The sequence below is a fragment of the Canis lupus genome, chromosome 15 (genome assembly GCF_003254725.2).
Source record: "Canis lupus dingo isolate Sandy chromosome 15, ASM325472v2, whole genome shotgun sequence".
NCBI lineage: Eukaryota > Metazoa > Chordata > Mammalia > Carnivora > Canidae > Canis > Canis lupus.
The window spans coordinates 18,245,246-18,259,892 of record NC_064257.1 but is presented as its reverse complement, the minus strand read 5'-3'; the positions used below and the strand labels follow the sequence as shown (position 1 = coordinate 18,259,892).

Genomic DNA, 14,647 nt, shown 5'->3' with positions numbered 1-14,647 from the left:
TTGTATGAGTCACCCCTGTGTGCAAAACGTGGTTTTTTGATGTTGAAAGTTGTAAAATTTGTAAGCTTCTGCCAAAGAAATTGAAGGGAAAAAAGATGTACTAAGTAGTTAACATTGTAAATGTTGCAGTAGAGAGGTATAGGAATTTCTGAGGAGGACTGGTCTGAGCGTAATTTATTGTTTTATGAGTAAGATTATACTATTTAAAGGTTATGTGAAAGGGAGGTTTAGAGGGTTTGAGGTTTTGAATTTTGGCAAACTATTGTTGATAATTCTCTAAAAGCTCTGTTCTGGGGATCCCTGGGTGGCTCAGTGGTTTAGCGCCTCCTTTGGCCCAGGGTGCCATCCCAGAATCCTGGGATCAGGTCCCAAGTCAGGCTCCCTGCATGGAGCCTGCTTCTCCTCTCTGCCTGTGTATCTGCCTCTCCTCTCTCTGTGACTATCATGAATAAATAAATAATCTTTAAAAAGAATAAATAAAAGGTCTGTTCTAGGAAGGTGTCCTTGTAGACATGTGAGGATTTGAGGTGAAGTACAGTGGTGGAGGACTCTCCATTTGAAATGCAAGCCAAGTGAAAGACGCTAACCATGACATTAAACTAATAGTTAAGTGCTTATTTGTTCTAGGCGCAGAAAGCTTTAGGTTTTGGATTAATTAATTAGAGAAATAGTGGCTATAGATTGAAGCTGTGCCCTCCCCCCCGCCCCATATGTTACTGGGATTAGTGGTGCTGTCATCTTCCCTGCCTCCTTTTTTCCTGTTTTTCAAACATTCTTGAGTAGCACTGGACCTGGAGGAAAAGGTTTTGAAGAATTGGGTGGGACCGTCTCTTTCAAAAGGCATATGATTCAGAGTCCAAGAGAGTTCTTTTTAACTACTTGGAAAAGCTGAGGGAATCTCATTAGATGTCTTTTTTTTTTTTTTTTTTTTAAGATTTTATTTATTTATTCATGAGAGACACAGAAAGAGGCAGAGGCAGAGGCAGAGGGAGAAGCAGGCTGCATGCAGGGATCCTGATGCAGGACTGGATCCTGGGACTCCAGGATCACGCCCTAGGCTGAAGGCAGACATTAAACCACTGAGCTACCCAGGCATCCCACTAGCTGTCATTTTAAGCATAAGGTGAAATTTTATATTTGCTTTGAAGCCTTCTGTTGGTTTTATCTTTTGCATGGCACCTGATAGCTGCCAGGAGGATTTTATTTGAAGGCATAGTTTAGTATAAATATACTTGGATTATTTTTTTTTTTTATACTTGGATTATTAACTTAAATTTTGACAATATATTCATTTCACTTAGCTTTCATTTTCGGGTGTTTGCTTATTTTTATTGTGTACTGAACTGTTAAGTAGGTGGGAAATACTTTGCTGGTGAAGCATTTGACCCTCCATCAGAGAATCTGCTATATGGCTCTGAATTTTTTTTTTTTAATTTTATTTTATTTTTTATTTATTTATGATAGTCACACAGAGAGAGAGAGAGACAGAGAGGCAGAGACACAGGCAGAGGGAGAAGCAGGCTCCATGCACCGGGAGCCCGACGCGGGATTCGATCCCGGGTCTCCAGGATCGTGCCCTGGGCCAAAGGCAGGCGCTAAACCGCTGCGCCACCCAGGGATCCCTATGGCTCTGAATTAAGTGGCATTCTCGTTATGACCTCTAATCCAGAGATGGCCTCTGCTGTTTTAGGTTCTACTTCATGGGAGCACCTGGGTGGCTCAGTCCTTGAGTCAGGTTGTGATCCCATGGTCCCAGGATCGAGTCTCACATCAGGCTCTCTGCAGGAAGCCTGCTTTTCCTTCTGCCTGTGTCTCTGCCTCTCTCATGAATGAATAAATAAAATCTTAAAAAAACAAAAAAGGATTCTGCTTCATGATACTCTTAATTCAGCTAGATTTTGTCATTCTCCTTGATCTTAATTTTTCCTTTTTCTTTTTCTTTTTTTTTTAATTTAGCTTTATTTGGGCGTCTGTATGGTTCAGTCATTACATATCTGCCTTCAGCTCAGGTCCTGATCTCAGAATCCTGGGATTCAGTACCTGCCCAGTGAGAAGTAGTCTTCCTCTCCCTTCTACCCTTCCCCCTGCTTGTTCTTTTACCTTGCAAGCACTTTCTCAAATCTTTTTTGTTTTGTTTTTTTTTTAATTTTTATTTATTTATGATAGTCACAGAGAGAGAGGCAGAGACATAGGCAGAGAGAGAAGCAGGCTCCATGCACCGGGAGCCCGATGTGGGATTCGATCCCGGGTCTCCAGGATCGCGCCCTGGGCCAAAGGCAGGCGCTAAACCACTGCGCCACCCAGGGATCCCACTTTCTCAAATCTTTTAAGATAAAGTTTACCTCTTTTTTCTTTAAGATTTTATTTATTTGGGAGAAAGCACAGGCAGGGGTAACAGCAGGCAAAGAGAGAGGGAGAAGCAGGTTCCCCACTGAGCAGGGATCCCTGGACCCCCAGGATCATGTCTTTTATAACTGATTTCTTCCACTAAATACTTAATGGTACATCCATGTTGTACTATGTGTTAGCGCCATGTTCATTTTTTTTTTAAGTATTTTTTTTATTTGAGAGAGCATGAGCCAGGGAGGAGTTGAAGAGAGAGCAGCAGACTCCTTGCTAAGCAGGGAACTCAGTGTGGGAATCCATCCCAGAACCCTGTGATCATGACCTCAGTCAAAGGCAGGCATTTAACTGACTGAACCACCAGGCATCCCTTGTGCTTCGTTTTTTATTGCTTAATTATATTCTATTATATGAAAGATACCGCATTTGGTTTATCCATTAGTTGGTCGGTTATTGCAGATGTCATTCACATTTTGAATGATGCTACTATGCACATTTGTATACACATTTTTGCATAATCCTATGTTTTCATCTCAGAGAAATAGATATATATAAAGAATTTTTGGTTCTGACATTTCCGTGTTTAACCTCAAGAACTGCTATACTGTTTTTTTGTTTTTTTTTTTAAGATTTTATTTATTTATTCATGAGAGACAGAGACAAGCAGAGGGAGAAGCAGGCTCCCTGCAAGGAGCCCAATGTGGGACTCGATCCTGGAACTTTAGGATGGCAGACGCCCAACCACTGAGCCACTCAGGTGTCCCTGCTATACTGTCTTTCAAAGCATTTGTAGCATTTTACATTCTTTTTTTTTTTTTTAATTTATTTTTTATTTTATGATAGTCACACAGAGAGAGAGAGAGGCAGAGACATAGGCAGAGGCAGAAGCAGGCTCCATGCACCGGGAGCCCGATGTGGGATTCAATCCCGGGTCTCCAGGATCGCACCCTGGGCCAAAGGCAGGTGGCAAACAGCTGCGCCACCCAGGGATCCCAGCATTTTACATTCTTATCAGCCACATAGGACTTGTCTACTTTCTCCACATCCTTGGCGATACTTGTTTTATAATTATCTGCCTTTGTTATTTAACTATGCTAATTAAAGGTAAATAATGTTATCCCATTGTGGTTTTGGTTTGCATTTTCTTAAAAATTAGTAATGTGGAGTGGGCACCTAGCTGACTCAGTCCAAATAGTACCATCTTAGAGTGAGTTCAAGCCCCATGTTGGATGTAGAGATTACTGGGTGGGGGGGGAAAAAAACCCCAAAACTAATGATGTTGAGTATGCATGTGCTTGTTGGATATTTATTTTTGGAGAAATGTATTCAGATCTTTTGCTTATTTTTTATATTGGTTTTTTTTTAGTGTAATGCTTTGTATATTGTAGATACAAGTCTCTGCATGCAGTATACTTTTGAGGTTTATTTCTGTTTCCAGTTTTTTTATAGTTTTACTATTGTCCCTTGTGATCACAGGACATGTGGTTAACTATCACTTTATAATTAAGGACATTTACTAGTTTATAAGGATTATGGTTTTGTTATAGACTGAAAAATCACACAATTCTAAGCTATCTGGAAATTACATGTAGGCAGTAAACACCTGTGGAAGCAACAAGCTAGAACAGTTAGTCTTAGAAATTTCTTCGGTGATAGAAATATTCTGTATCTATGTGGTTAGTGTTGTGGACATTAGTCATATATGGTTGTTCTGCACTTGAAATGTGGTTAATGTGACTGAGGAACTGAGATTTTATTTTTTATTTTTTTATTTTTTTTTAATTTTTATTTATGATAGTCACAGAGAGAGAGAGAGAGAGGCAGAGACAGGCAGAGGGAGAAGCAGGCTCCATGCACCGGGAGCCCGACGTGGGATTCGATCCGGGTCTCCAGGATCACGCTCTGGGCCAAAGGCAGGCTCCAAACCACTGCACCACCCAGGGATCCCGGAACTGAGATTTTAATATTTTTTTAAGATTTATTTATTCATGAGAGACACACATTGAGAGAGAGAAACGCAGAGACATAAAGGGAGAAGCAGGCTCCATGCAGGGAGCCCAATGCCAGACTCTGTCGTGGATCCCAGGATCCACACCCTGAGCTGAATGAAGGCAGATGCTCAACCACTGAGCCATCCAGGCGTCCCGAGATTTTTTTCTTATGTATTTATTTATTCACGAGAGACAGAGACACAGGCAGAGAGAGAAGCAGGGTTCATGCAGGGAGCCCGATGCGGGACTCAATCCCGGGACTCCAGGATCATGCCCTGGGCCGAAGGCAGGTGCTAAACCATTGAGCCACCCAGGGATCCCTGTCCTGAGATTTTTTTTTTTTTAATAATTTTATTTATTTTTTAAAAATTTTTATTTATTTATGATAGTCACACACAGAGAGAGAGAGAGAGAGAGAGAGAGAGGCAGAGACACAGAGGGAGAAGCAGGCTCCATGCACCGGGAGCCCGACGTGGGATTCGATCCAGGGTCTCCCGGATCGCGCCCTGGGCCAAAGGCAGGCGCCAAACCGCTGCGCCACCCAGGGATCCCCCTGTCCTGAGATTTTAATTTAAATAGCCACATATGGCTAATGATTATTCATTTGGACAGTGCAGGTCTATAATGCTGCAAAGTTGTTAAGTCTCACTGGGTCAAATGAACTTTGAGTATCCTTAGTATGAGGGTTGTAATGACTGGACTCCTCTCCAGGCAGGAAGTTGGAGGACTTAAACTGCAGTTTCAGCAGAAAGCTGACAAGGAGTATTGATGGAGTATGAAAGAAACTAATTTTTCAGGGAAATAAAGAGAAGGGTGCAGCCCCGGTGGCGCAGTGGTTTGGCGCCGCCTGTAGCCCGGGGTGTGATCCTGGAGATTCTGGATCGAGTCCCACGTCGGGCTCCTTGCGTGGAGCCTGCTTTTCCCTCTGCCTGTGTCTCTGCCTCTCTCTCTCTCTGTCTCTATGAATGAATGAATGAATGAATGAATGAATGAATGAATGAATGAATAAATAAATAAATAAAATCTTTTTCAAAAAAAGAAAAGGAAATAATTTATTATTTTTTTTAAATTTTTATTTATTTATTTATGATAGTCACATACAGAGAGAGAGAGATCCCGAAAAGGAAATAATTTAGAAAGAAAGAAAGAAAGAGGGATCCCTGGGTGGCGCAGCGGTTTGGCGCCTGCCTTTGGCCCAGGGCACGATCCTGGAGACCCGGGATCGAATCCCACGTCGGGCTCCCGGGGCATGGAGCCTGCTTCTCCCTCTGCCTGTGTCTCTGCCTCTCTCTCTCTCTCTCTGTATGTGACTATCATAAATAAATAAAAATTAAAAAAAAAAAAAGAAAGAGAAGGGAGGCATCTCTGTGGCTTAGCCAATTAAGCATCTGCCTTCAGCTCAGGTCATGATCTCAGGGTGCAGAGGTTAAGCCCCCACGTGAAGCTCCCTGCTCTGTGGGGGAGCCTGCTTCTCTCCCTCTACCTGCTGCTTCCCTTGTTTGTGCTCCTCCTCTCTTTGAAATAAATAGCGTCTTTAAGAAAAAAGAGATAATGTATTCTTTGTTTTGGGGTTTTTTAAAGATTTTGTTTATTCATGAGAGACCGAGAGAGAGAGAGAGAGAGAGAGAGAGAGAGAGAGAGGAGAGAGAGAGGCAGAGACACAGGCAGAGGGAGAAGCAGGCTCCATGCAGGGAGCCTGATGCGGGACTCAATGCAGGGACTCAATTCACGGTCCCCAGAGTCTGACCCTGAGCCTTCATTTTGAGCCACCCAGGTGTCCTGAGAAGGTACTCTGATAAATTGGGTAAGGTGATACTTTGATTCTATCCTCTTAAGAGTTGTAATCTAAATGAAAAAGTCCACCAAGGGAAGTCTGCATGGCTCAGTGGTTGAGCATCTGCCCTTGGCTCAGGGTGTGATCCTGCGTCCTGGGTCCTGGGATGGAGTCCCACATTGGGCTCCCTATGGGCAGCCTCCTTCTTGCTCTGCCTGTGTCTCTGCTTCTCTCATGAATAAATAAAATCTTTTTTAAAAAATCCACTAAATAGACTTTGACTAATTCAGGCAGGTAAACTTTTTTCCCAGAACCTTTGTTACTTTACAATAATAAATGTGTTAACTGTGAGATTAGTGGAGTTTAGCAAGGAAAGCAGATTAATAGGGTACAAAATACATAATAGCAGGAGAAACCAGTGGAAATTTCTGTGATTTCTTTAAAGAAAGTATGACATGATAATCTAGACACATCCTCTACAGGAATAAGATCTGATTTTTATTTTGTAATAGCTTCAAAAATGATGCAAGTTTGTGGTAGGTTATTCAACTCACTTTTGTTTGGTTTCCTTAGGGGGAAAAACCCCCATAGTTTTTATGAAGCTAGGGAAAAGAGCCAGTCAGTACTCCTAGCCTTCCAATTATAAAGATAGGTTTGGTTTCTTGATAGTTTGACTTGTGACAAGTTCTTTGCTAAAGGCCCCTTAGGAAAGGTACCAGGGGTGCTACACTAGTGGAAAATAAACGATGTCAGAAAAGATGTCTTGGTTGAACACATTGAAGGAAGTTAAGGTATCTTTAGCTTTTACTAAAATGATAATGGGAAGCCAGCCGTTAGAGACTTTTGAGCTGAGGCATGAGAAAATCTTACTTGCGTTTTAACAGAATTATTCTGAAAACAGATAATTAGTGGCTGATAGAATTACCTAGAGTAGCGGTCATTTGGGGAAGGATCCAGAGAGGTGGCAGCGGGAATGATGAGTAGTTGAATTTTAAAGTTTATCCAGACACATTTGCTTATAGATCACTGTGAAGGTTGAGAGAAAAGAATCAAATATCACCAAAATTTTGGCCTGGACAACTAGAAACTTGGAATTTGCAAAAATCTGTGTTAGGAGAACAACTTGGGAACTAGGTTGGGGAATGAATAGTCACAGATTGCCCTTTAGATGTATTTATTACACATTCACTTTGAGAGATTTTTTTTTTTTTTTCACTTTGAGAGATGTTAAATAGGCGATTGCTTATATGGAGACACAGTAATGTCTGCTTGTAGGTCTTAAAACCAAAATACTAGATGAATGGAGATAGAAAGTAGAGATCCCTGGTACACTGCAATTTTGAAAGACTGAGGAGATAGGAATCAGTTTGGGTAGATGAGAAGGCCATAAAGGATAAAAGCTGGAGAAAAACCAGAAGCATGAAATATCCCAGGTGTGTGAATGTGTATTAAAAGAGTAGAGGGGGCAGCCTGGGTGGCTCAGTGGTTTAGCGCCACCTTCAGCCCAGGGCCTGATCCTGGAGTCCTGGTGTCAAGTCCCATGGCAGGGTCCCTGCATGGAGCCTGCTTCTCCCTCTGCCTGTGTCTGCCTCTCTCTCTCTGTCTTTCATGAGTAAATAAATAAAATCTTTAAAAAAAAAAAAGAGTAGAGGGATAGGGATGCCTGGGTGGCTCAGGAGGTTGAGCGTCTGCCTTTGGTTTACAGCGTGATTCCGGGGTCCTGGGATTGAGTCCCACATCAGGCTCCCTGCATGGAGCCTGCTTCTCTCTCTGCCTGTTTCTCTGCTTCTCTCTGTCATTAATGAATAAATAAATATTTGAAAAATAAAAGATTAGAGGGATAAATATAAATGTTAAGTAAGAAAGATTTAGTGGCAGCCCAGGTGGCTCAGCATTTTAGCGCTGCCATCAGCCCAGGGTGTGGTTCTGGAGACCCAGCATCGAGTCCCTGCATGGAGCCTGCTTCTCTTTCTGCCTCTCTCTCTCTCTCTCTCTCTTTCTTTCTCTCTTTCTCTCTCTCATGAGTAAGTAGATAAAAATCTTTAAAAAAAAAAAATAGAATTAGAAGTGAGGATCATTGGTAACTTTGACCGAACAGTGTTCGTTTTGATGATGGTGGGGGCAGAAACTAACAAAGAAATTAAAGAATGGAAAGATAGAAGATAGGATTCTTTCCTATATACAGCAGAATTTACTCTTTGTACAGTTTCAACATACATCATAAAAACAAGGTGTAGAGGATCCCTGGGTGGCGCAGCGGTTTAGCGCCTGTCTTTGGCCCAGGGTGCGATCCTGGAGACCCGGGATCGAATCCCACGGCCGGCTACCGGTGCATGGAGCCTGCTTCTCCCTCTGCCTGTGTCTCTGCCTCTCTCTCTCTCTCTCTCTCTCTCTCTCTCTCTCTCTCTCCCCCTCCCTCCCTCCCTCCCTCCCCCCCCCTCCGTGTGACTATCTATCATAAATAAATAAAAATTAAAAAAAAAACAACGTGTATCTGACAGTGTAACCAAGATTGAGATAGTTCCATACTTCTCAAAAAATTCACTATGATGTGATTTTCTAATCCTCTCTACCCTATCCCCTGGCAACCATAAAAGTGTGTTCTCAGACAGATCAAAAGAAATTTTATTGTAAGCAAATAAGTTTACTCTTCTGGCCTGGCTTGGTAAAATGAGAATATAGGAATGAGTGGGCTTACATGGTGTTAACATATGGTCCATAAACAATATTCATAATAAATACTGTTTTCTAGATTTGGCTTTATAATTAATAAAGATTAGACCACACTTGACAGTTTTTAAGACACTATCCTTGGAAAAGATTCAAAGTGACGTTGGGGAGTATATGTGGTTTAACATTATGACAAATGAGAAAAGTTGTTATTCTTAGGAAATTTTGTGTATTAGATTGTCACCTGAATGTGAAGCTTGGTAAGCAGAAGTGAAGAGAGGGGTTCAAAAAAAATTTTTTTTCTAAACATAGTCTTGGAACCAGTTATATTTCTGAAAGAATTGATCAAAGCAACCCACATCTTATCACTCAGATTATTTTTTGTTTAGAAAATTTTCAGGTGAATTTTCAGGTTGTCTTTCTTGGAAACATCTGATTTTATGTTCAAATAGCTTCCCAAATGAATACATCAGGTCAAATCCTGTTTTTTCTTAATTTTAGATGCAGCTTTTTAAAAAAAATACATAAAATTGGATGCATTTAAAATGAGTGGGTACAGTTCATTTTTATCCCCTCTCTTGCAGAGTTGTAAATAAATCAGTGAGGCAGTTTTCAATTGTATGTATTAAAATTTCAAATGTATCTTTGAATTTGCAAAAATAACCCCTAAATTCTATAAACCGTTGTTTTTTTGAAAGAAGATTGTAGAACCATTTATTCATTGACGGCATTGGTTCTACATGTATAAGGGCTGTTAATTCCTTTTTGTAAGCAGAGATGCATGTGGTGTTCCAAGCTTTGATCATTGTTCTTTGGCCAGTTTTCTTAAACCCACAACGTTGGTAGGTAATTTTTGTCTTTTCTTTACTTAGAATTTTTTTTTTCTTTAAAATTTAGTAGTTTGCATCCCACTATGTTTTGAATGATCCTTTATCCTTTATCCTTAAGATCTTTATCCTTAAGATGAACAGGGCTTGCTGTTTTTCATTGTCCTACAGATACTTTGGACCATTGGATAAAAACGTGGACTTAAGGAACATTAAGTGAACTAAGCAAACTTCATTGGTGATTGGCACTGTATCCATAAGTTGCATTAGCAAAACAAGTTTATGTTCGCAGTTATATTCAGTTTGGCTTCTCCCAAGAAGGCTCACCAAGGCAGCATGTTTGTGGAAAAATACCTGCAAATAAGGTTTAGAAGTTGTCTCTTATTTTAGAAATAAGCACAGAAATTGTAAAAATTTAGGTAGTTTATTTTTAAGCACAACAGCGGGCATTCTGGCAACATAAAAGTAGATTTTTTGGGATTCCTTTTTTAAAAGACATAGTTTCATATTTACGTTTAAATGTAAACCTGAAAAAAAATGTAAACCTGAGTTAAACATTACATAGATGTTTTAAAGCCCCCCCCCCCCCCCCATTCTTCTATAAAGAAAGCAGTATCTGTATCCTACTCATAAGTCTTTTTGAGATTTAGGGCAGCTCAGTTGGCTTAGCAGTTTAGCACCTGCCTTTTGCCCATCGTGTGATCCTGGCACTGGGGATCGAGTCCCGTGTCGGGCTTTCTCCATGGAGCCTGCTTCTCCTCTGCCTGTGTCTGTCATAAATAAATGAATAAAATCTTTAAAAAATATAATCTGAGCGGTAACATAAAAATAAGTTTAGGTATAATACTTATCAAATAGATAATTCTGAAAACCTACTGTCAGATATTCTAGGACTCCCAAAATCTTAAAGACCACAGGGCCACCTGAGTGGCTTGGTCAGTTGAACATCTGACTCGTCATTTCAACTCAGGTCAGGATCTCAGCTTGTGAGCTCCGTGCTAGTAAGCAAGGAGAATGCACTTCTCTCTCCCTCTGCTCCTCGCCTGACTAATTCTCTAAAATAAATCATAAAATGAAAAAGTAAAAGCTGCATGACACAATTTATAGGTATGAGCAATCTAGTAAGATTACTTCCTCCTCGTACAATACTGACTTTTCAAAATTGAGTTTAAATAATTCAATCCCAAGGGTGCTGAGGTGGCTCAGTTAAACATCTGCCTTTGGCCCAGGTCATGATCCCAGGGTCCTGGGTTGGAGCCCCCAGGTCAGTTCCCTGCTCATCAGGAGCCTGCTTCTCAACTCTCCTCTCTGCCTATGCTCTATCTCATTTCATCTCTCTAATAAGTAAATAAAACATGCAACCCCATTCTAATTTTATTCAAGGATTAGGAAGTATATCTTCTATTATTTAAAATTTTATAATGGAATTTCAAGACGATGTTTCTCCCTGCTTATCTCTGATTTTCCTATAGTGATTGATTTTATAGAATACCATGTTGTTTGGACTTTAGGGTGGGCGGTGAGTGATAATCTTTGAAACTGCTAAAATTCTATAAATCTACCTATTCACAATAAAGTTAAAAATCACTGATGCAAGAACAAAACCAAATCTAGACAGAATGCTTACTTGTGATTTAAAAAAAATTTTTTTTTAAAGATTTTATTTGAGAGAGCAAGCAGGGGAGTGGCAGGCAGAGGGAAAGAAAGGGAGATGTGAACTCCATGATCAGCCGGGAGCCCAATGGTGGTGCTCAATCCCAGGACCTCAGGATCATGAATTTAATAGATTGAGCCAGTCAGGCACCCACTCCACCCCATTTTTTTTTTTTTCATTTTAAGTAAATTCTATGCCACACATTGGGTTATTTTCCACTGTCTTTTAAAACTACTAAAACTTTCTTCACTAGACTATAGATAGTACAAATCCCTCAAGAGTTTAAAATCCTGTCATTTGTTTTCATGTGGTAAAGGTAGCATGATACTACCTTAAATGTATAATTAAAGATTATGGTATAAACTTCCTTTTAACATGTGGAAAATACTTAAATAAAACCCAACATTTTTGTAAGTTCATTTTATGTAATTTTAAGTCCATATTTCTTTAAATCTCAAAGATTTTTTTTTTAATTATTTTATTTATTCATGAGAGACACAGAGGCAGAGATACACAGGCAGAGGGAGAAGCAGGCTCCATGCAGGGAGCCCGACTCAGGACTCAATCCCTGGTTTCCAGGACCACACCATGGGCTGAAGGTGGCGCTGCCCAGATTATTTTTTGTTTAGAAAATTTTCAGGTGGATTTTCAGGTTGTCTTTCCTGGAAACGTCTGATTTTGTGTTAAAATAGCTTCCCAAATGAAGACATCAGGACAAATCCTATAGTTTTTAATCTAAAATTTTTAAGACCAGAGTAGGTATGGTACGTTAGATAAATTCAGGAGAATACAGATTCTTGAAAATATGTTCTAGTTGTTTCTATTTTGGTAACGATCAAAATTTAATAGCATGAATCAAGGTTTTTGAGATCCAAAGCTAGTCACTTAAGCTTCCCTTGTAAACCTACCTTTCTCATCTGTACATCCAACATTGGGCTTGAACTTAAAATCCCAAGATCAAGAGTCATGCTCTACTAAGTGAGCTAGCCTGACACCTCTGTAAACTTTAATTTTTAATAAATGACTTGAAATGCTTATGGTTTTGCTTAGCGATTAAGAGAGTTTGTCTTATCTGTTCAGATAATTAGCTAGCTAATGTGTGTCCAAAAGTGCTTTAATTTCTTTAAAATGGTATTATTTATTTGGGCAACACATAATGTCCAGATTTCTGATTAGGGTGCAGTTAAAATTAGAGTTACGTTCTTATTCCTTTGATAATAGTGAAGCTTTCATGAAGATTTTTTAATTACTTGGATTGTATTAGTCTTGATTAGCAGGGTTTTCTTGTGGTGGAAAATGGTTAATTTGTAGCTACTGCTTGAATCTGTGGTACTGAGCTTTGTATTTTCTATCTCTTTGACCTTGAGGGTTATTGAAGTGTAGGTATGATTTTCTCTTTATGTTTCCATAATCATGCACTTTGACATTTTACAAGGAAGGTCTACTTAAACTTCCTTAGAGGAATCTTTGTTTTTCAATAGTCCCATTTTTTTGCTTAAGCAGGAATTAAGTTCATGGCACTAATAGCCCTTGAGCATTACCAGTTAATCTTCGAAAAATTTTTTTCTGAAAACTAGAGCATTTGACTTTCATTCGTATTTGTGAGACTATTACATATATTCAAAAGAAACTGCATCTTTTGCCTCATTTTCATTGTGGTAATTTTACCTACCACAGGTGAAATTGTATGGTTCAAAAGGAAATTCTAGTGCCATCAAGTATAGGAAATCTGGAATGACAAGATCATTGGTTTCCAGAGTGGTGCCAGGGAGTGGCTTGGTTGGGAAGGGGTAATTTAGATCTTTAAATCTGCCAAGATTGGGGAATGAGATGTTTCATATCCAGAGATAAAGATAAGTCACCTTCGTTTACCTCCAGAAATTGCTTTTAAAATATCATATTGCACAAAGGATAGTGGTTTCTGAGTTTTTCTATTTTACAGTTGTTGAATTATACTGTGGGAAATTATTGGGCCAAAAGAAGAAAAGCTTTATGTATGAAAGGGGTGATGATAATAAAATGTTACTATACTCAGTATCTTTTTTGTTTGTATTAATTCCCATAATCAACCAAAACTGATAATTTAATTACTCATTTATTTAAAATTTGTCTACTGAGAAGAAACCTTTATACAAGCACTAATACTAATACCTTCCTACTTTTTGAGTCCTACAGTCTCCTACTTCCTGGGGCTCAAATTTAAGTGTTCCTTTTCCTTAATAGAGCTTAAAACAAGAATCACGAGTGTTTTAGTAATTTTACCACATCGTTGATTCTTTAGTACTTGACAAAAACTGTGCTTCAAGAGAAAACATACTGCATGATCTTGGCTAAAAAGTGCTTTAAGTGAAGATTTCACCCTCTTGTTTGGCCTGTGTAAGTGTGCTCTTTCTTAATCTAGGAAAATGTTCCTGTCATAGCTATTCCTAAGTATAGTATTAAAAAGAAATACTACTATGTTATAGTATGAAAACGTTTTAGATTAAATGGGGTTGAGAAGATAATTACAACTACCTGGAGGATTGGAGATTTAGAAATTCATAGGAGATTAGCCATTGACAAGATGTATTAAAGGGAGACTAGTCATATATATGAATTAGAAAATTTTAAGGCTTTTTCATGCATTACTTTTGCTCCTTAAAACTTACTATTGCAGAGCAGCAATTTATGGGTAGTTTGTATAGAACAATAACCTGGGGCTTGGAATTAAATTAGTTACTAAAAAAGTACGGAATTACGAGGTTCTTTTTTTTCCTAGTAGTATGTCGAAGTGTTTCTGTTGTACTTTGAATTTTCTCTTTACAAACATGAGAGTAAACTCCAAGTTTTCGCTTCACACAGTGAAGAAACCCAGTGTATGTTTTACTAAACATACTCACTAGGATACTTCTCCAGTGGAAGCAGCATTGAGTAACCAGTGGTTTTGTTTGTTTGTTTTGACAGAGAGCTGAGTGTGTGCTGGGTAGTGGATTTAGGCACTAGTGAATAGCAAACTTAACAGACAATATTCTCCATCTTGTTAGAATTGGAACTATAAGTGTATCCTCTGCTTGAATATACTTAGAATTGATCATGGCTTTTTATGTACAGCTAACTCGTGTGAATGGCTCTTTGTTTTATTTTACTATTATTTTTAAAGATTTTATTTATTCATGACGGGGGCGGGGCAGACAGACGGAGGGAGAATCAGGCTACACACATGGAGCCTTACGCGGGACTCAATCCCAAGACTCCAGGATCACACCTTGAGCCGAGGGCAGTCACTCAGCCGCTGAGCCACCCAGGCATCCCTGGCTCTTTGTTTTATGGGCCAAAACTGGTTAATATTGGCAGTTTTATGTGGCATTGAACATCACTGGTAGTAATGATTTATTACATTTTTCTGTGG

The 14,647-nt window shown here is 39.4% G+C and overlaps 1 protein-coding gene across 20 annotated transcripts in view; it reads left to right on the top strand.

Annotated features, from left to right (window-relative positions):
• HNRNPC (heterogeneous nuclear ribonucleoprotein C) overlaps positions 1-14,647 on the top strand; it is a 58,545-nt gene that overhangs the window by 41,789 nt on the left and 2,109 nt on the right. The window lies entirely within an intron of this gene.